We start from the raw sequence: 23857 nt of genomic DNA, 5'->3' as shown, positions 1-23857 counted from the left end.
CACAAAACTCCAATAAAGGTGTGGTTATTCATGACTGAAAGGTCATGGTTGCGTCGGTAGTTTAACCAATGTCTAAAGTGAAATATATTGTGGTGATATATGTTGATAACATCATTGACATATTGCTTGACATATTGATTAGTTAGCTCGTTCTACGGTGTCTCACCACTGGGTCAAAAGATTCATCGGCCTAAAACGAGTCCTAATGTGTATAAATTAACATAGAGGGACGCGTTAACAGTTCTGGTAGCAGAGCAACGGTTTGGCCCTTGGGGGCCCTAGGACGGAGATTTATTGTTTAATTTGTTTTTCTGTGATAATGCAATTCAGAGGTATGATGGGTTTCTAAGTTCGCCATGGCTTTCCCGGGATCTCGGAGCCTGTCTAAATGAATTGGGAATGTTCTCGGCGCCATAGTGTGCGTGGTTAGGGTCTTTGCGCTTGCCTAAAGCTTATGCATCTTGCAGGTGGTTGTGAATATTTGGGTGTATTTAGGCCAAATTAAGTGTTGTTTAGCAGGAGTGGGTGTACTCCACAGTATGAGAGTAGGGAAGTCGGCGTACTTCATGTGAATGTAGCGCTTGTTGCTCAAAATTATCCACGTGGTTGGTTGTTGTGTACGGACCTGTTGAGGTCTAAGACTCCGGAGTATGAATATAAATGTGGTCTATGTTGTAATCTGTGCGGTTTAATAGGTCAATCGGGCGTGGTTGACAAGTCGAGTTTGAGCTATAATGTGTGTTTGAAACCTTCGATGGAGATTTGACAAATTCTAAAGTGCACTAGAAGGAGTCATTGACAAGTCGAGAGTAGAATTTGCGGGTCGAATTCTGCTTGCGTACGCGGGAACTGATAAGGAGAGAGTAGCTGCTGAGGCTTCAAGTGAAATCTCTGTAAAGTTCTGAAGCGAATGTGTTACCCTTCCTGTAGTAAACCGACAGATTTGTGTTGTCATTTTAAGGTGCTCGCAATAATTTGCATTAATTTGTGAGAGTTGTAGGGGTCAGTGAGGAGCAGACAAGCCGCAAGACTTTGTCAGCTGCAGTGCGTGTGAGTGTGACGTCAGTGGTGCCGCGCTGAGATAGGTCAGATGTCGAGAGGGGTCGCGCACGGATTGGCTGCCGTCCGTGAGAGGCAATAGGTTGAGAAAGGGTGGGTGAAGAGTGTCCTGGGAACTAAGCCATTTCTGATTAAATACGAAATAAGAAAATCGCAAAAAATGAATCTTGTCAAAGCATTTAAGAGCGCTCTAAAGGGAGATGAATACATTGTCGCAACCGATGGGGAACCTACACCACCAGAGGGTACTCCAGCTTATACGGTTATGGAAGAAAAGGGTGTTGCACCTTGTTTATGGATGAAACAGTGGCGCAAATTAACAGAGAAGGAGGGGTGTCTAGCGTTCCCAGAACATGGGACATTTAATCCAAAGGTACTAGAAAATTTGAGGTGGATGTTAAGTACGCAGAAACCACCTCCGAGACCGGCACAATACGAGGCTTTGGCGATCTGGGATTTGATGGCTCTCAAACATAGACAAGAAAGGTTTCAGAGAAGACTGAGAAGGGCAGAGAAATCCTATGCAGAGGCTAGATGGGACAATGAGAGCAAAATGTGGAGACGGGGAATCGTAGACGGGTTGAAGTTGTTCCCAGCAATAACACAGGGAGAAGAGAAGCAGGGAAAGAAAGCCTCCTGTAAAACCGACAAAGATTCAGGCAAAACTAAAGAAAATAAAAGGTCCTGAGAAGAGGAAGATGATTCAGATGATGAGGAATTTATGGATAGATTGTTACATGATCGTCCCCCACCATATGCGGTGAGCGACAGTGCTCCAAGTACTAGCTTGGATCCTGGGAACCAGACACAGGAAAAGGGCGTTACCCATACAGTACAGACTAGCGATACAGCTTTGATACAGAATGGTGTCAGTGTACCCACTGCACCAGACTTGCCGATACAGTTGCAGCCTCCACCGCAGATAAAGAGAATCTACCCTGATGTTCCAGTGCTTGAGACTACTACAAACTTGATAGTGCCACCAGACCCGATATACACAAAGCCAAAGCTAATACAGATTGAATTGACTCCGAAATTAATGTCTCAACCACCACCACAGCTGATACCAGGGTATAACCCTGTAGCAGGACCACCGTTAGTACCTGTTCCGGGTACATTGGAACAGACCTACGGTGTTGAGGCCCCAAGAAGTCTGGGTCCAGGTCAGACACCTGCCGCTATATCGTTACCCATTACTGTTGGTCCCCCTGTACCATTGTATGCACAAGGTAAAACAGGGATGTGTGATCAGGGAGTGATGACACAGGAAGCGATAAGAGGAGGGTCTATGGGAACTCCACAGATAATGGCTCCTGGAGAACCAGTAATTGAACAGCCCAGGCCCTTAATGGACCTTAGTCCAGTAGGGGCACCTCTCGAAGCGATGCGTCAAGCAGGATTGGGAGTTTTAATTCCCCAAACCATGAGTACAAATACCTCACACTCCCCAATGATACATGCAGGAAATATTTCACTGCAGGGTTTTACAGTACAGCAGTTAAATGAATGGTTAGAGAAAACTTATACCTCTCAAAAGACTGCAGTGGCTACAATTGAACCTGAGAAAGAAAAACAAGATGAATACTTGAATTTTGTACGACTAGGGGCAGAAGCTGCTGAGTTAGTGGAAGGGACAATGGGAGTAAATAGATTGGAATCATACACTGAGGCAGAATTGAGATACTTATGCCCCAAGATTACCAAAGAGGTAGGCAAAGTACATCAGAGATTAGCGAACTTGGCAGACAAATACAATATTGATATCGGAAACACTAAGCATTTGAAAAGGAGTTACAGACTAGATTTTGACTCAAAAGATTTTGAACACATGAGATCAGCAGGCATGAAGACACATATGAGAGAACTGTTGCAGAGTGCACAAATCTGGGGTGCATTAGAAAAATGGGAAGGCCGATGGGCAAAGAAAAGGGATAAGGGAAAGGGTGATAGTCCCGGATTTAATCAAGCCAAAACTTCGTTTGATCTGGAATCGGTGAAAATATTGCCTATGAGAGAGACAGCTGGCGGTGTTTTAGTACATGTGCCATGGTCTAGAGGAGATATTTTGTCTTTTACGAATGACTATCCTAGATTAAGAGAGAAACCGATTGAGTGGTATCAACAAACGGACAGGTTCGTGAAACTTGCAAAGTGTCTCTGGGAGGACTTGAATACTTTGTTTGAGATCATTGTTCTGCCTGATTTGTGGCTCGAGTGCAAGAGAGGGGTAGATTGGCCGACGAAGGAGCCGGCAAGAGATAAGGTGACTGGAGCACCTTCAGAGAGGTGATGAAATATTATCATAAAGTAATTGAATTCTTGAAACAAAAGATGTCGCCGAAGGTGACCGATTGGCAGAAAATCGACCGGACCTCTCAATAGGTTAAGGAGTCAATACATGCTTATTACGAGAGATTGTTAAAAGCGTTCAAACATTACAGTGGTACTGAGACTATCGAACCGAAGGACATGAATCACCTTGTGTTTAGATTCGTCGAAGGGTTGAGACCAGAGGTTAGCCAAATGATTAAGAATCATTTGATCTGCTGGCAAGCTAAACCGATTGATGAGGTATTGCAGTATGAAAAATACTGTAGTGATGAGATCGAGTTGAAGCAGAAAAAGTTAAAGGAAAAGGTGATGGTGATGCAGATAAATGCTGCACAGGCTGGAATACAGGGAAATGGAGTTCAGCAAATGATACAGCAACAACCGCAAATGAATGGTGTGTTTCAGGCTCAACCAAGAGGCCGAGGTCGAGGGTTTGTGAACCGTGGTTTGGACATGAATAATGTTGTTGTTCAAAATGATGTTCAAGGAGCGAAAAAGATGTCACCATGTCACGCGTGCGGGGGCGTGGGACACTGGAAACGGGAGTGTCCGAATATGGTGCAGGATGGTGCAGTTCAGCAAAGCACTAATGTTGGTATCTTACAAAATTCGCGAGACCCAAAAATAAGACATCATAACCCAAATTTTCTGAATAATCAGGTACAAATGCAAGGGGTACAGCCCATGCAGCAGATTCAAATGCCACGTTTCCAAACAATACCAATGCAACCAGTGCAGCAGCAGATTCCTATGGTGCCTAGACAGCAAATGCAATTACCAATGGCTCCGATGGGACAGCAACAAGTGATGCTTCCTCAACAGGTCACAGGTCAGGTAACAATCAAAACAATACTGTGCAACAATTCCCATTACGAGGTGAAAATGGCATGAATGAGGATTGGTCAGATGATAGCTCAGACAGTGAGGAGTGCAGGCTTGCAGCATCCTTAGAGGTGGATCAGAGAGGCCCATATGTAGAAGGAAAAGTGATGGGCTATAAGGTTTCATTCCTGGTTGACACAGGAGCTACGCGCTCCACAGTTAGAAGTGCAGAGGTTCCAAGATTACCTCTCTCAGGGCGTACTATACGGGTGGTTGGAGTAGCAAATCAGTACCTGACTAACCCGATTACAGATCCAGTACAAGTTGAAATTGGCAACTTCCAAGGGCTACATAGATTTGTAGTATGTGATTCAAGTCCAGTATCCCTATTGGGAAGGGACTTACTCTGTAAGACAAAATGTTCAATTACCTGTTCAAACGATGGAATTGAAGTACAGACAAATAGCGACGATGAAGGAGATGAAGGTCAATTAATAGAGGAAGAAGCAGGGACAAATGAAGATTATCCATTAATTACCTTATTCCCAATGCATACTTTGATTGACCTGCCTGTCGAATTACAAGGAACAGTGACAGAGAAAGTGTGGGATTTGACCGGGAAAGAAGTAGGGTTGATAAAAGGAGTAGAATCAGTCAGAGTTCAGATCAAGCCGAATGCAGTGTTCCCACAGGTGTCACAATAACACATGACCCAAGACGTCCTCATTGAGGTGTCACAAATAATTGCAGATTTTCTCAGACAGGGAGTCTTGAAAGAAGTCTTGAGCAGTCCGTGTAACTCTCCCAAAATGGGTTTAAAGAAACCCTGTGGAAAAGTTCGAATTGTCCAAGATTTGAGAAAAATAAATGAAATTGTGATAAAATGCTGCCCTGTGGTACCTAACCCAGCAGTAATAATGTTCCAAGTTCCCTGTGATGCTGAATGGTTTACCGTAGTAGACCTATCACAAGCCTTCTTTTCAATACCACTACATGAGGACAGTCAATTTTTGTTCAGTTTCAAATTCCTGGATAAGGTGTACAGTTGGTGCAGAATTCCTCAAGGGTTTTCTGAGTCACCATCCATCTTCAACCAGATATTGAAAAAGGATTTGGAACCTCTTGTGCTGCCTTTTAATTCAACTCTTGTGCAGTACATCGATGATCTACTAATTGCATTTAAAACCAGAGACAGTTGTAAATACGATACCATTGCATTACTAAATCATCTGGGAAAGAATGGACACAAGGTGTCACCCAGAAAGTTACAATATTGTCAGAAGGAAGTGAAATACTTGGGACATTTGATTGAGAAAGGGTCCAGAAGAATATCAAAAGAAAGGATAACAGCTGTCTTGCAAATGAATCCCCCAACAACAAAAAGAGATGTCAGGATTTTTTTGGGAATGATGGGCTACTGTCATCAGTGGATACCCAACTTCTCAATCATTTCAAAGCCATTAATAAAACTGACAGGAAAGGAAATCAAAGATGAGCCATATACTATAACCCTATCAAAAGAAGAACTTGAGTCATTTTTGGAATTAAGAGAATGCATGTGCAGGGCACCAGCATTGGGAATGCCAGACTACGAGAAACATTTTCTGTTGTTTTGCCATGAACGTGATGCTTGTTCTTTGTCTGTCTTGACACAGGTCCACGGAGATGCAAATCGCCCTGTAGCTTACTTTTCAGCTACCTTGGACCATGTCGCAGCAGCCTTACCGGGTTGTTTGCGTGCAGTTGCAGCAGTTGGTCAGAGCCTTTTACAATGTGAAGGCATAGTCATGGGATACCCTCTGACAGTAATGGTCCCACATTCAGTTGAAATTCTGTTGACACGAACTAAGAGTCAACACATGACAAATGCACGTCTCACTAAGTATGAGACGACCATACTGGGGTTGCCTAATGTCACTCTTAAAAGATGCACTGTACTGAACCCGGCAACTTTGCTTCCAAATGAAAATACAGAATTTAAAGATGGTGAAGAATTTGAACATGATTGTCTTGAAGTGACTGAACTGTGTACTAAACCTCGTCCAGATATTCAGGACACCCAATCGAAAAAAAATTACTGCATTATGTTTGTCAATGGGTCTTGTCTAAGAGATTCTGCAGCAACACTGAGAGCTGGTTATGCAGTATGTACTATAACTGGCATTGTCGAAGCCTTCTGGCTCGAAAAAGTGTTTTCTGCGCAAATGGCAGAATTGATTGCTCTTACAAAAGCATGCCACTATCTATACTGACAGCAGATATGGATTTGGAATTGTGCATGATTTTGGCCAACTCTGGTCACAGAGGGGTTTTATGACTTCCTCTGGTTCCCCTCTGAAAAATGGTGAACAGATAAGAGATTTGTTACACGCGATTCAGTTACCTCTCGAAATTACCGTGGTGAAGTGCAGTGCTCACACCATATCACAAGATTTTGTGTCTATGGGAAACGGCTATGCAGATCAAGTCGCAAGATTTTGTGCACTAAACTGTATATTGTTTAAGGAGCAATGGGAATTGTTACCACAAACTGAAAATGACACAAGTTTAAATCTAGCATTACGAGTGGTTGATACCTTAGACGAACTGAAAACATTACAAGGTCGTGCTAGCAAGGAAGAAAAATGCTCCTGGCAAAGAATGCAATGTATACAAAGAGCTGATGATCTATGGGTTTTAGACGAGGGAAAGTTGGTCTTGCCAAATAGCCTTTTGTCACAGTTTGCCCGGCTCTATCATGGGCAGGCACACCTGGGAAGGGATGCCATGATCAGGTCCTTTAAAATTGATTGGTTTAACCCAAAATTCAGACATGCCGCGGAAATCACTTGCCACTGGTGCGTCATCTGTCAACAGATGAACGCCGGAAAAGGAACTGTGGTAACTTTGAGCCACATTGGGAGAGCTGGAGGTCCATTCAACAAAATGCAAATGGATTTTATTGAAATGCCTGTTTGTGGAGGATTGAAGTACGTGTTGGTGATTGTGTGTGTTTTCAGTCATTGGATTGAGGCATATCCCACACGTAGGAATGACAGTCTTACAGTTGCAAAACTACTACTCAGGGAACTGGTACCCAGATTCGGGTTTCCGGTTTCTATAGAATCAGATAGGGGGAGACACTTCGACAATGAGGTGATTAAACTCCTGTGTGCCGCACTCAACATTGAACAAAAGCTGCATTGTAGCTATCGCCCTGAAGCATCAGGATTAGTAGAGCAGCTGAATGATACTTTGAAATCACGAGTGGCAAAAATGTGCGCAACAACTAATATGAAGTGGCCAGATGCCTTACCTCTAGTGCTGATGTCAATGAGAAACACACCAGAGAAGAAAACAGGACTGTCCCCCCATGAAATCCTCATGGGCAGAGCTATGAGATTACCAGCAGTACCTGCAAATGCACTAGGGAATATTACAGATGATATGGTGTTGGATTACTGCAAAGGTTTGGCTGACGTGATTCGCTCTTTTTCTCACCAGGTGGAAGCTAACACGTTGCCACCAATTGGCGATCCAGGCCACTCTCTACAAGCCGGTGATTGGGTGGTTGTCAAGAAGCACGTGAGAAAATTGTGTCTAGAACCACGTTGGAAAGGGCCATATCAAGTAATATTGACGACTACTACTGCTGTGAAGTGTGCCAGGGTTCCCAACTGGATACATGCCAGTCACATGAAAAAGGTAACGTGTCCTGTTGAAGAGGAACTTGAAGTTTCCGGTACAGCAACTTTGGAGGGAGAGGTCTCAGGGTCAGAGAACAGTCAAGAAGGAACTGAGACTACTGGAGGGCCCACTGAGAACAGCCTTGTCCCTCAAACAGTCAATGAGTTCGAGAGAGGTGACAGAGTGCCTATCTCAGTTGAGGCAACAGGAGAACTAAGTCAAGGAGAGGTTCTCCCAGAAGTAGACGGATACGGGTTAGAGCCCGAACCCAACTTAGAATCGGAAGAAGAAAGAGAAGGAGAAACTGTAAACACAAACGTGTCAGAGTTTCCCGAACCAGTTGCAGGTCCGTCAAGAGAAAACACCATATCACAAGAGGAGGGTGCTGCCCAGCGTCCTGAAGGAAAACGTCGAGAAAAGGCACATATAGGCGACAATTGGCCAGACAAGCAACTCCTTAAAATAAGGGAGATATCAAATGACACAATAATAGAAGAGAGTGATACTTCTCAAGCAGATGACCTGAGTGAAGGGGAACAACAAGGTGAACGAAGATTAAAAAGAAAAAGAATTGCAAACAGAAGATATACAGGTCCCGAATGGGCATATGCTACAACCTCTGAATGGCAACAAGAATTCCTAGCATTTTGTTTTGATCGAGAAGTACCAGGCCAATACTACGGCACCTGAATGAGTTCAAGAAAATCTTTTTGGCTAAATTGAAAACTAGAAAGAAAGAGAGACTTAGAAACTACCGGAAGTGACACTAGAGAACTGGATTTGACTTTTAAAGAAACCTGATTACGACAAGCTGCTAACCTGAATTGACGAAAAGGGTCCTGGAGTGAGTGAAGACGCTGTAATATACAGAAAAAAAAGGGGGGGTTTATCCTCGAGTTGAATGTTGATCTGCTATTCTGATTCTATACAAACATGGCTCACAATAGAAATAGTAGCAAAGGAAGTAAGGTGTGTGGTTGGTTAGGTCTTATAATAGGTGTTGTGTGTGCAGTGATAATTGTGGGAGTGATTGTAGGAATGCCATGGATAGAGAAAGAAACTATTAATGCTACTTCAAAACCTGAAACTACTACTGCACTAACACCGTGGGAGAGATTTGAGCAAGATGCAAGACACATGCATGAGGGAACTAATGCAAAAGGGGAACTCTCTACTAACGTCTTCTATTGCTTACTAAATGAGTATGTGGAAACTATGGATGCGAAAGATTGTTATGTATGTACTAAAATTCCTTCATCTGTACAGGAGGGGGTTACTTATCATAGCCTCCCTCTTACTTATGGAATTAGCTGCAGCTTGCTACTAACAAGATTCTATAATCAAGAGCATGTGCAATACTTTTATTCAAATTTGGATGTTGTGTTTTCCTTTGTGCCTGTGATTGAGTTCTTAAACAAATTAGCTAAAGAGCACGATATAAAGATAGTTAGAGGATTCTTTGAGTCAACACTTGCATTTGGCACTGCTTATGCACACCGCAATAATTTGACTTGCTTATTATCGCCTGTAGAGAAAAGCTTTTTAGATCACACAGATGATAGACGCAAAGCACTGAAAGAAAGATTAGAAAAAGGATTAGAGAAACGTACATATGCAAATGATTATGCTTACACTGCAATTAAAACACAAGGCAAATTAGCTATAGATGCATTACATGTAGGTAGGCTTTGTATATATAGGCCAAAATCTGAACAGGATAATTTGTTTGTGGGAACGAGTGAATGCAAACATGTGTTTTTGTTTCAGAGCAAGTGGACCTTTATGCTGAATGGACAAGATCCAGCAATTCCTGGAATTTATTACATCTGTGGGCTAAATGCTTATTACCGTCTCCCTAAGGGATGGTATGGGACATGTTATTTTGGAATAGTATTCCCAAAGATATACCAGATTGATGACTTAGAACAAATACCTAAAACGTCTGAATTACAACATCCTAGACAAAAGCGAGAATCAGTGGCGGCTGTCATTGGTGATATATTTGGAGCTATAATCCCATCAGTAGGGGTTATCTTGAATTCCATGAAAATTCAAAAGTTGTCTACTATAGTGGATAACATGTTGACAAATTTTACAGGAGCTATACTCCTGATGGATACTGAACTTGCTGCAGAAAGAGCTATGACTCTTCAAAATCGGCTTGCTTTAGACATTCTTTTAGCAAAGAGTGGAGGAGTCTGCAAAATGCTTAATGAGCGTCATTGTTGTTCATTTATCCCGGATAAAAGTAAGAAAATCAGAAGCATGCTTACTAACCTTACTAGAGATAGTACAGATTTGAAAGATCTAAAAGAACTTGGTGTTTGGGAGAAATTTGGAAAGGGAATTGCCCGAGTCGGAAGCTGGTTTACCAACATTTGGAATGGGGTACTTGCAAAAATTCTCATGGGTTTAATGATTGTTTTGATTTGTCTATTAGGACTATGGGGGGCAAGTAAAATTAATGACAAGGTAAAAAGAAATTGGACCAAAAGAGCCAGAAGAAATGAAGAAAGTGAAAGAGAGAAAATGTTCAATGAGATATGGGAAAGCTCACATAAAGGGCAAGATGTTGAAATGCGTATTATGCGCAAGGTGAAAAATTAAGATCAAAGAGAAATTTGTGTGATGACGAGCTTCATCAGAGGAGGGACTGAGAGAGCGTAGTTTAAATATTACATATTAGACGTGAAATGCTTATACCTAACAATGCTGCATACAAAAGCGATCACAAAATATTATTCGCTTGGATGTATTCTTAACGCAATTATAAGTGTGAAGCTGCTATTGTACTTATATACTAATGTCGATTATAAGAAATAATTGCTTGCATTATGATTAATTGAATATGTTAACACCTACGAGGATTACGTTTATTAGAATCCATAAGTCTTAAGTTAGCGTGAGTTGAAAACTTAGTCGTGTAGCTCTCATATTAAAGCATATTTTTCTGTTTCTTCAGTGTGCTGACTCGCAAAAGGCCATGACCCAGCATTTGTTCTTTCTCCGCTCTATGTAACAATGCTAGTTATATTCCCATCCGCTTGCTAGATGTTTTAGTATAAAATTTATACGATTTGCAACAAAAATGGAAACTTTCAAGGACATTCGACCATGGACAAAGGAACTTTTGACCTGATGAACGTGCCAGAAAATGAAGTAACCACGGATGTGCCACCTACGAAGACGTCAATTATGAAGACCAATCAAAGTGTTATAATTTATCATGGAATGACAAATGTATTACTTAATGTATAATTTGATAGGTTGAAGATAGTGGGGGTAGTGACTATCCAATAGAATTTTGGGGGAATGTATTAGGAAAAAGGGATAAAAACTCATGACACAGGAGACACGAGAGCATTAGGTAGGGAATGAAATTGATTGCATCCAGAAACTCTGTCACTCTATTTGGTGATTTGAGACTTAGACAAAACCATCCTCATCCATAGACTGCCCCATTACACTTTCCCTCCTTATGAGGGAAGTGTCCCCTGTCCTTAGATGAAATAGACTGTTGGCGCTCTAACTGATGTCCTGAGGACGAAGACTGATCCTGTATGCTGACTCATTCCGAGGAGGGTAACTATGACAATTGCTATCGTAATCTGTCTATATGCTTTTCCTTTCTAGGTACCAACTGCTGTATTTTTGGTTAGAGACCCTAGTTAGATGTTTTTCCAAATTGGTGTTCTAAATTGTTTGCATGAAGTCCAACATGCTGATGCCAATTAGTGGTTAGGGGCCAGATGTAGGAAATGATTTGCGACTCGCAAATGGCAAAAATGGCCGTTTGCGAGTCGCAAATGTGAGTTTCCTATGCAGAAATGCAGTTTGCGAGTCGGGACAGACTCGCAAAATGCATTTCCGACTCGCAAATAGGAAGGGGTGTTCCCTTCCTATTTGCGACTCGCAGTGGGATGCAATTCCATTTGCGACCGCGTACGCGGTCGCAAATGGAGTCGCAGTTACCATCCACTTGAAGTGGATGGTAACCCACTCGCAAACGGGAAGGGGTCCCCATGGGACCCCTTCCCCTTTGTGACTGGACCCCATAATATTTTTTCAGGGCAGGTAGTGGTCCAAGGGACCACTCCCTGCCCTGAAAAAATACCGAAACTAAAGGTTTCGGTTTTTTTTTTTAAGTGCAGCGCGTTTTCCTTTAAGGAAAACGGGCTACACTTAAAACAAAAAAAAAAACTGCTTTATTTAAAGCAGTCACGAACACGGAGGTCTGCTGACTACAGCAGGCCTCCATGTTTGCGAGTGCCTTGACTCGCTATGGGGCCGCAATTTGCGACCCACCTCATGAATATTCATGAGGTGGGTCATTGCGACCCCATAGCGAGTCACAGTCGGTGTCTGAGACACCGTATTGCCTACCAATTTGCGAGTTGCAAATTGCGAGTCGCATGGACTCGCACTTTGCAACTCGCAAATATTTTATTTGCTACATCTGGCCCTAGATTAGGTGTTGACTTTGACTGACGCCAACAGACGTTAGTGACATTGTGCTGTGTTGATTAAGGCATATATAATGTGCTATGCATTCTGATCTGTGTGCCTCATATATCGGTGTCTTCTGTTTGTGATCTTTGCGTTGTCAAAATCTTATCACAGTTGCCATATCGTGACTATGCTCTTTGCTTCATGGTTTTGAGATTAATACTCTTGCTATTAGATTGTAAAATTCACAAAACTCCAATAAAGGTGTGGTTATTCATGACTGAAAGGTCTTGGTTGCGTCAGTAGTTTAACCAATGTCTAAAGTGAAATATATTGTGGTGATATATGTTGATAACATCATTGACATATTGCTTGACATATTGATTAGTTATCTCGTTCTACGGTGTCTCACCACTGGGTCAAAAGATTCATCAGCCTAAAACGAGTCCTAATGTGTATAAATTAACATAGAGGGACGCGTTAACACTTTCAAACATGGTAGCCATAGATTCAAAGAACGTACTGTTGCTATCTGGTTTGTTTAAATATTCCAAATTCATTCAAAGATGGCTGACATGGATGCAAGTGCATCCAGGGTGGCTGTATTTGAATGCATTTGGACTGTTTAAACAAATCTATATGAATATATCATAATATGTAATGTGATGTCAAGTGATTGAACAGAAGACCACGCAGGCGGCGGATTAACTGCACGGAGTAATTTAAAAAAACAGCCAGGTTTTAGGTTCTTAACGGATGGGAAGAAGCTGGCCGGTCAAACATAAATGTATAGGAAGGAAGCTCCAGATGTTTGGAAGTAACTATAAGGCTCGGCTGCTGGCACGAGTACAGCACTTCATGAGGATGGCAAGAAGTTCCACTTCACAGGAACGAAGGATACAGGATCGTTTGTAGTGTCAGAACTCGTGCTGCTGGTAAATGAGTCCCAAGGAATGGAAAGCCAATTAAAGTCAAACACGTATTTAAAAATAATTCTCTTTCAAATGGGTAGCCAATGTAACATGAAATCGCTTCACTTGAAGGAGATTGATGAGGAGGTGGCAGAGCCAAACATGCCACAATGTTTTCTGCCAATTAAGTAAGGATAATGGGGAACCAAGACAGCCCATTACAGTGATCCAGATGACTCAAGGTGGTGGAATGGATGACTGTTGGGCTAAGGGAGGATTGAAGAAAAAGATGGATCTTCCATATCAGTTTCTTTACATGGAAAAAGGTTGAGGATAATTTACTAACCTGACAGAAGAGGGAAATCTTTTCCTCCCCAAAAAAGCCCAAATTTTACATTGAAGTTACAGCAGCTGGAGCATTGCCCCGGTCAGTTGGCCCACTACTAGAGGGAAGCAGAATAAGACTACAGGACAACCAGAAATTCTGTCATATCAATATTCAATTTAAAATGGGTGTAATTTGCTTTTGTGTAATTACTCTAAATCTCAGGAAAATTCTGCATAATTACACAAAATGAAAATCCACCATTTAATACAATTTTTAGCACAAAATAGGTTCTTGTGTCAATTTTTGACATAAGGATGCATTTCGTTGCACATCATTGAGCGAAAAGCATAAGCGGCAACATCAGATCATGTTCTGGCTGTTTCGCATTATTCCCAAGTATGTATGGTAAACTTTTACCACAAATGACCATGGAGGTTCAGCACATAAGCTTTGTAGGGTTTCAGAACACATCCCTTCAGTCACAGAAGGTAGAGAAAAATGTTACTTTACACGTACAGAGGCAGAGCATGTGTGCAGTTGAATTTCAATGATTTCCTGAAAAGCAAAAAAAAACAATGCTCATGCACAACATTTAAACATGCACCTTTAATATTGTGGACTAGTTATGTAAACTAAACCAAACCTATGTTCGATTAAATACAATGGCAGTAGTAAATTAAGGCCCTCATTCCAACCCTGGCGGTCATGGACCGCCAGGTTGGAGGGACACGGAAGCACCGCCAACAGGCTGGCGGTGCTTCCAGGGCCATTCTGACCGCGGCGGTAAAGCCGCGGTGAGAAAAGGGGATCCGGCGGTTTCCCGCCAGATTTCCCCTGGCCCGGAGAATCCTCCAGTGGCATGGGCAGTGCAGGGGCCCCCTAACAGGGCCCCATAACTGTCTGCTTTGCAGACAGTGAAAATCGCGATGGGTGCAACTGCACCCGCCGCACCCCTGCAACTCCGCCAGCTCCATTCGGAGCCGGCTTCATTGTTGCAGGGTCTTTCCCGCTGGGCCGGCGGGGGCCCTTTTGGGGTCGCCCGCCGGCCCAGCGGGAAAGTCGAAATGACCCCCGCGGTCTTTCGACGGGGTTACTTTGGCGGGCGGCGGACCCCTAAGTGCGATATAATAAATGGAAAGTACACTATGCATCTTTTGAAATTAAAAGTCTCTGACTAATAGAGGCTGACATAACGGTAAATAAAGAGGCTGAATAATCTATGCCATCATTGTGACTTTGATTTTATCTTTATCATTGGCCGGCTTCAATGTTACGGCCGACATCCCCGCCGGCCCAGTGGGGATGTCGTAATGCGGCCGGTGGGATTGCGGCCGCATAGGTGGCCGCTCGGCAGTCCAACCTTGGCAGGCTGCCTCCGCCTCCCACCAAGGTTGTAATGAGGCCCTATGTCTGTGCAAGTGCAAGTTGAGTTGTGTTTATGTGTGAGTGCAGAGTGAGTGGTGTGTCTGTGTGATTGCAAGCTTGCTCTCACTTTATATTCAACTCAAAGCTTACTTCCTTTCCACTTTTAAAATACACAAGCCGCCACTCTTTTTCTGGTAATAAAAAAGCTAATATTCCGCATATTTACCTTTTCTGTGAGAGTGGAAGTTCTAAGGTAGTGCGTCTTTCTTGCTCTCTTACTCTGTCTCTCTGTCCTCCCTTCGATTCTTCCTCCAAATGGGCTTTTCACATTTCATCAAATCCAGAATTTAGTCAATATCATGGTGTGTTTAAGATTATTTCTGTAGACGTGACTGGCATGCAACAGAACAGCCCAAAGTTATCCTCTTTCTAACACATCTGGGTATTTTTTTCTTTTGCAGTACCCATTTAGGCGTTCCAGGACCACATGCATATTATGCTTTAGATCACTTGATGCTTCGGACATCTGCAACAAAAATAACACCCATGGAGGACATCTGAAGAAGACCAAGATGGCTATATTTAGAAGTACGATAGGGAGCACCGGTAGTTGTTGAAAATATCAATTAGTTAGGAAAATTTTGCACTTGTAGGACTGTTGTTTAACATGTCCTGCAGTGCAACATCAGGCAGGTAATCCAGAAACTGTTTACATTTTTTGGTCATAATCCTGTTTTTGATGCCACATCATAGTAATTTAATGTATATAAGAAAATGAGGCGAGTTGGCCTCTTTTATTTTAAGTTATTTTTTATGTTCTATTTGAAACCACGAAGTCCAGATATACAATCTTTAGTTTTTTCAGGACTCAATGTTTTATTGTATGATTTTTGATTCATTTAACAACAAATTAATATTCTTCATATAACATTCTAAAAATTCTCAGAATTTGAGCTAAATCCATATTATGTGTATATTGTTCCTTCCATATCAGTAGCAGGATAAAAAAACTATGTCGGTTTTTTAAAATTCGACTGGAAGCCTCCACTGAAATGTCTGGAAAATGCCTTTCCAAATACCTATAAATTGCTAAATCAACAGGATCTTATATCTTCTGGTGTTTACTGTATGTGGTGTGATGTAAATGCCCTGTTAGTAAAGCAAGATGGTTACTATTTTGAAAACTAAATAAGAATTAGGAATTGAGAAAGAAAACATTTCATTTGATAAGGCTGGTTGGGACAAACAGGGCCCCATTCACAAAGGTAAATATGCATGTGTCTGTATGTACAGTACTACACCTAGGTTTAGCTCTCCACATTTTTGATATTCACCATTTCTGAGTGGGGGTGTAGGCTTACATGTATCGACCCCCTCCAGTGAGGGGTGGAGCCTCCTAAGATAATATTTGTAGGAAGTGGTCATCTTTAACTTGCTGTAAGTCCCACAAATATAGTGTAGAAAATGCACCCAGGGCCTGGACATTAAATGGCACGTGTGGAGTGCAACACCTACTGTACTAACTACAGGGATGGCTAGTAAACCTGGCCTACCGTTTGTAGTGTAACCTGACTACAGCAGCCTAAACACTTGCTGTCAAACCTGTCAAAATAACCCGTTTGTATAGGCTGGAAACCCTGCTTTTAAATATTAGTAAACCATTGCTAAGTACAACTTGTTGCCCACAAGGCAAGGTGCTTGATATTGACAAGTGGAACGTGTGAAATTAAAGTTTCCATGCTCCTCTGCTGATGAGCGGCCAAAAGACATTTTAACTGAAAGGGCTGTAGCTGGATCCTGGAAGCTATAGGTAGATCCAGGAACTTCATTAACTAGAAAAGGACAGAGAAGCCTGCAAATGCATACCTTAATGTAAGGGAAGAGCTTAGGAAAACAAAGGCTTTGATCCCTAGGCCCATACTGCTCAGGTGTGCTCTGAGCCCATTAGAAGGGAAGCTACTCCAGAACCATTTTGGAGTGGACCCAAGGGACGGGGCTACTCAATTCCCTGGCCACACCTCTGTATGGATACAAGAGCTGTGCACAAAGGGCGATTGGTTGCCCCATCCTAGATTTTAGGAGTAAGGTGCACTGTAGTACTGTTTGCAGTAGGACAAACAGAAACTCCTGAAAAAAGTGGATAGGTTTACGCTCTGGAGCTTTTATCCATTTGGAAGGGAGGAACCAGGATGCACCTCCAATCACTGGCTAGTGCAATCTATAAATCTGGCACCCCAATAAACCCTCCCTACAACATTTTCACAACTTGCAATAGAACATAAGAGGACAGAACCCTTGTTGAAACCTGAGAGGAGCTCTGAAGGACTGGATTAACTCTCTCTTGTATTCAGGACAAAGAACTGAATGCCAAGGTCAATTGGTTGGCCTCCTGTGTGGCTAGCTGAAGAACCACTTTTTCCTAAATTCCGAGTACTTCAGTCACAACTGCACTTGACTTGAACCCTGCTGAAGGCCTTTTCTGGTACAAATCTTAAAGTCCTAAGACCTCCACAGAAGTCTAGTAGTCTTAAACGACGAGCTGGGGAAAAAGGGACTTACCCTTGCACAGTTTTGGAACTTAGATTTTTTTTTACTCCAGGTGCCATAGACACCAGAATAACCACCAAAGCTGATCTAGTGAAGACACAACTTTGCTAGGCTGAAACAACAGGTTTTCCCCCATGGAGCTTCTCCACAACAGCAAATCCATTTCAGCAGGCATTTTGCAAGAAGGGTCCAACCATGTGGAGTCATCATCTGATATCACCTTCTGCTTTATCCCTCTAGAAGAAAAGAACTTCCATTTCAGAGACTAAGGGGGTCATTCTGACCTCGGCGGTAAAAGGTGCTTACCGCCGGTCAGAAGACCGCCATAACACCGCCGCGGCCGCGGTAAACCGCCACGGTCATTCTGACCCGCAACTGGCAAACCGCCAAAAACCCGACATCCACAAAAGTCCGCCACACCAAAGGTCAGCGAAAAAATGGCGATGAACAAACCTCCACCGTCACGCCAACAGAAATACGCCCATACCATTCCGACCCACAAATCCACGCGGCGGTCTTTCAAACGCGGTATTCCATTGGCGGTACACACCGCCGCGGTCAAAATACACACACACATAGAAAACTCAGCCACATTGGTCAGTTTGAAACACGCACACCTGATACACATACTAACACCACTCCCACACACCCAACACAATATAAAACACACATCCACATCACCCACAAGTCCCTACGACCTGAAATTATTGACGAAGGCTAGAGACAGAGCACAGAATAGACAATCCCACAACACAGAGGCACACAACACCATCACCCACACAGAATCCACGCACCAAACACCACACACCACCACACGCACCACACTCATCACCACAAACGCCACCCCACACCTCATCCACACCACCCCATGGCACCCCAAAGACACCCCAGGTTCAGTGACGCCAAACTCAGGGTCATGATGGAGGAAATAGTCCGTGTAGAGCCCCAGCTCTTCGGGGCACAGGTGCAGCACACCACAATTGCCAGGAAGATGGAGCTATGGCAAAGGATAGTGGACAGGGTCAACGCGGTGGGACAGCATCCACGCAATCGGGATGACATAAGGAAGAGATGGAACGACCTACGGGGGAAGGTGCGTTCCATGGTATCAAGGCACAACATTGCGGTGCAGAAGACTGGCGGCGGACCCCCACCTACTCCCCCAGAATTTACCGCATGGGAGGAGGAAGTCTTGCACATCCTGCATCCTGAGGGCCTCGCAGGAGTAGGCGGAGGAATGGACTCTAGTAAGTCAAATCTTCACTACTGCTTCCCACCCCCACACCACCTGCATGCCAAATCATACCCCCACCCCCATCACACCAACTCCTAGCAAAAGGCTCACCATCACAACCCACCCATCCCAACACCAAGCCCTGCATGCGACCACAAAGCTTGGACACCCATCACCAAAGCATGCCCACTGCACACACACATCACCCCCACAAGCCACCCTCACAAAAGCCCCCACAAGGGAATGCCTGCACTTGGGTACACGGACACCCACCCATCACACAAAATGCCACACACAGAAGCAATAACCATACCTTTATATCCCTGCAGGACCCGAACGCCACCACACCGCCACGGAGGGTCCAGAGATGTCCATCCCACCCCAGAAGAGGCCCCCAGCGATGACAGCAGCTCTGTCTCCCTGGAGCCAGATGACCAGCCCGGCCCATCGGGGACCTCTGGACAGTCGGTTCCCCACAGACAGCCACAGGCTACACCAGACCCAACCCCCTCTGGGAACACCAGCACAGCTCCCACCCAGTGGGCCCATGCCTCTGTCTCCAGGACACGTAAATCAGCGGTGTGTCCACCACTACAGGGCACCCAGGTTGACCCACCACCCCAACAACAACAGGGACCTGGGGGCAGTGGTAGTGGGCACACCGTCCAGGGGACAGAGGCCCAGGAACACAGGGGAACTGGGAGGGCTGCTGTGCGACGGGGGGGGACAGGCCCAGGGAACCGACTCTCCAAGAGGCCCTCTCCTCCATCATGGGAGCATACCACCGCTCCCAGGAGACGATGGCGACGGTACTGGCCCAGTTCCAGGAGATCCAGGCACTGCAGGAGGAACGGTACATGGGGTTCAGGGAGGAACTGAGGAACATCGGTTCCGCAATCGGGACCATCGTCGTGGCCCTTACCCAGATCGTCACCACATTGCGGGACCATGTGGCACCCCAAAGGGCCCCTGTCACTAGCCCAGGCCAGGAACAGCCTACCACCTCCGCCGGCACTAGTGGACAGGAGGCCCCCACACAACGACAGGCCACCAGAACCCCACCTCCTGCAGAAGAAGAACCACCCCGCAAGCGGAACCTGAGATCTCACAAGAAGACAGAGTAGGATTGCAAGACCCCCGCCAGCCTAAGATACCCCCTGATGTCATCCCACTGTCCCACATTGTCACCCTGTCCAACCTTGAACTGCCCCTGCTCCATCCTTCCCCAGGCATATGGACAATGCACCTGTGCGACTGAGAACTGGACTCTGCCATGGACATTACTCCACCCCCACCCATCACCGTTTTACAATCATGTACCTATATGTAGCACTTAAAATAAATCACTTATTGCACTTAAAATAACAGGAGTCTGCTTGTATTCTTAACAAATGTATTACACATAACGGTGCAATAATGTCCAGTTACTTTGTGATGACAACATACCAATTTCAATAAGCTTTAGTCCATGGACAAACAAAGCTGAAGTCAGGCAGTGGGTCATTCAGCTCTGAAAAGGGAAGGGAAAGTCACAAATCAGTTAACAGGAACTGGGGGGAAACACAGACAGTGGAGATGCATGAGGCCTTAAGTAAATGTAAAATGCGCTGGTGAATCTTACCTGTGTGCTACTAAAAATATTGTTGTATGACTGTATCCCTGTTGTCCGTGTCGTCCCCGTCGTCTTCCTCCTCTTCACTCTCCACAGGCTCCACAGCTGCTACAACACCACCATCTGGACCATCCTCCTGCAGAAAAGGCACCTGGCGTTGCAAAGCAAGATTGTGAAGCATACAGCAGGCCACGATGATATGGCACACCTTCTTTGGTGAGTACATTAGGGATCCCCCTGTCATATGCAGGCACCTAAACCTGGCCTTCAGGACCCCGAACGTCCTTTCTATGATCCTCCTAGTTCGCCCATGGGCCTCATTGTACCGTTCCTCTGCCCTGGTCTGGGGATTCCTCACTGGGGTCAGTAGCCACGACAGGTTGGGGTAACCAGAGTCACCAATTAGCCACACACGGTGTCTCTGTAGCTGTTCCATCACATAAGGGATGCTGCTATTTCGCATGACATACGCGTCATGCACTGACCCAGGGAACTTGGCATTTACATGGGAGATGTACTGGTCAGCCAAACAGACCACCTGGACATTCATCGAATGATAACTTTTTCTGTTTCTGTACACCTGCTCACTTTCTTTGGGGGGAACCAAAGCCACATGGGTCCCATCAATGGCACCAATGATGTTGGGGATATGTCCAAGGGCATAGAAATCACCCTTCACTGTAGCCAATTCAGCCACCTCAGGGAAAATAATGTAGCTCCGCATGTATTTCATCAGGGCAGACAACACTCTGGACAAAACCTTAGAAAACATAGGCTGAGACATCCCAGATGATATGGCCACTGTTGTCTGAAAAGACCCACTTGCCAAAAAATGGAGTACTGACAGAATATGCACCAGAGGGGGAATCCCTGTGGGTTGGCGGATGGGGGACATCAGGTCTGGCTCCAGCTGGGCACATAGTTCATGTATAGTTGCTCTGTCAAGCCTGTATGTAAGTATGATATGTCGCTCTTCCATTGTCGACAGGTCCACCAGCGGTCGGTACACAGGAGGATTCATCCTTCTCCTCTCAAGTCCCAGTGGACGGTGCCTAGGAAGGACAACATGGAGCACAGAGTCAAGCAACCCACAGGTTTGTTCACACAGCTTGCACAGTACACGAATCGCTATGCATTGAAAGGCTTGTATGAGTGGCAATGCAAGGCCTAGGCCTGTGTGACGCAGTAGAAATTATGCCATGTGGGCCTTGAAATGGCGGCTGCCTGACCTGTGAAGTGTGACAGTGGGATGTGAGGTCACTGCGCTGGCGTGGCACACCGTGGCGGTAGGCGGTCGAAGACCGCGGCGCAAAGCAGCATTGGTTAACATTGAACCCTATGGGTCTCAGGAGCCAATGACGATGTGCGCCGATGTGCGTGACCGCCATTTTCTATCTGATTAATCACTCGAGACCTGATCATCCACAGGAGAGGACCTATACTGCAAGTGCTGCTGTGACCTCGGTCTGGGAGATACAATGGCTGCTACGACTGGGGAAAGGGCCACTGCCTTCACTTCCGAAGAATTGGAGAAACTTGTTGATGGGGTCCTCCCCCAGTATGCGCTACTCTACGGTCCTCCAGACCAACAGGTTAGTACACAGGGTGCACGTTGAATGGGCTATGCCTGTGTTGAGTGGGGTGTATGTAAGATGGTGGGGAGGGGAGCGAATGAGGAGTGCAACGCACGAAAGATGAGAGCATGTGCCACATGGCAAGGTTGGGGAGGGGGGGCCACTCACATTGACCAGGCAGAAAACTGATTTGATTTCCTTTACCACCCTGTACATGTCACATAGGTCAGCGCCCATCAGAAGATCGACATTTGGCGTGCCATCGCCAAGGACGTCCGGGCCCTCGGGGTCCACAACAGACGGGGCACCCACTGCCGAAAGAGGTGGGAGGACATCCGCCGCGGGACCAGAAAGACCGCTGAGTCTCTGCTGGGGATGGCCTCCCAACGTAGGAGGGGTGCCAGCCGCCAATTGACCCCCCTGATGTCCCGGATCCTGGCGGTGGCCTACCCCGATTTGGATGGGCGCGTGAGGACATCACAGCAGACACAAGGGGGTGAGTATCGGCACATTCTGCTATCTTTGCGCGCAGTGAAGGTGTCTGGGTGGGGGAGGAGGGCTATGGCTATCTCCAGGCCAGGGCGCATTCTGTAGGCTAGGCCCCTCCGTTAGACACGGCCCTGTGCCCCCGCCCCCACCTCTGTAGGGTGCCAAGTACAGCTATCCATGGTCCGGCCTCACCCATGTGTGCATTTGTCGTCCATAGACCTGTAGGCCTAGTCACAATAACTGAGTAATGTACCCCGATTGCGCGGCCTAGTGCAGGGGGCTTCTGTGTCTGTCCTCTCCGACAACGGTGTTGCCAATGCATGCACTCAACCTGTCTTCATTTCTCCCCCCCCCCATTTTCTTTGTCTTCCTGTTCATGTGTGCATTAGCATCATCAGGCGGAGGAGAAGTGGCATCGGCGCACGAGGGAGCTGCATCTCACATGGCCCCGGAGGGCCATACAACAGACTCCGAGTACACCAGTGAGACGGAGGGCGAGTGGAGCTCCACAACGGGGACCCGTGGAGACGTCAGCGACACCGACACGTCCTCGGAAGGGAGCTCCCTAGCGGTGGCGGCAACATCCGTGCCCACCGCCACAACAGGTACAGCCGCCACCCAGCGCACCAGCCCGGCCCTCCCAGCAGCCCCTCAGCCTTCGCTCCGTCCCCGCTCGCCCAGGAAGGCGGGCATCTCTTTCGCCCCAGGCACCTCAGGCCCTGCCCCAGTTACCCCTGCTGCCCTCAGTGAGGAGTTCATTGACCTCCTCAGGACACTCATTGTTGGGCAGTCTACCCTTTTGAATGCCATCCAGGGTGTAGAAAGGGAGGTGCATCGGAGCAATGCATACCTGGAGGGCATTCATTCGGGTCAGGCTGCCCATCAGCGATCGTTCAACGCTCTGGCCTCAGCACTGACGGCAGCCATTGTCCCTGTCTCCAGCCTCCCTCTTCTGACTCCCTCCACCCAGTCCCAGTCTCCTGTTCCTCTGCCTATCCCATCCACACCATTAGACCAGCCTGCACACACCTCTACACCCAAGGGCAGCTCATCCAGACATAAGCACCACAGATCCCACAAGCATTCACCCAAGCAACATCCAGATGCAGACATGCCGACAGTCACCACCACCTCTGTGTCCCCCACCTCCTCATCTCCCTCCTCCCTCCCTGTGACGTCTCCACTCACACCTGCATGCACACCACCATCAGCCAGTACTTCCATCACCAGCACACCCTCCATTACAGTCCGCACACGTGCAGTCACCACCCCCACTGCCATTTACACGTCCCCTGTGTCCTCTCCCAGTGTGTCTGTCACCCCCTCTTCCAAAGCACACAAACGCAGGCAGCCACCAACCCAACAACCATCCACCTCACGACAGCCTCCGTCACAAGCACCTGCACCCAAAGACAGCACACTTGACTCTCCTACAACCACATCCTCTTCCTCCACTCCCATACCCACTACACC

The sequence above is a fragment of the Pleurodeles waltl genome, chromosome 4_1 (genome assembly GCF_031143425.1).
Source record: "Pleurodeles waltl isolate 20211129_DDA chromosome 4_1, aPleWal1.hap1.20221129, whole genome shotgun sequence".
NCBI lineage: Eukaryota > Metazoa > Chordata > Amphibia > Caudata > Salamandridae > Pleurodeles > Pleurodeles waltl.
The sequence above is the reverse complement of the archived record's forward strand: the minus strand, read 5'-3'. Positions refer to the sequence as shown.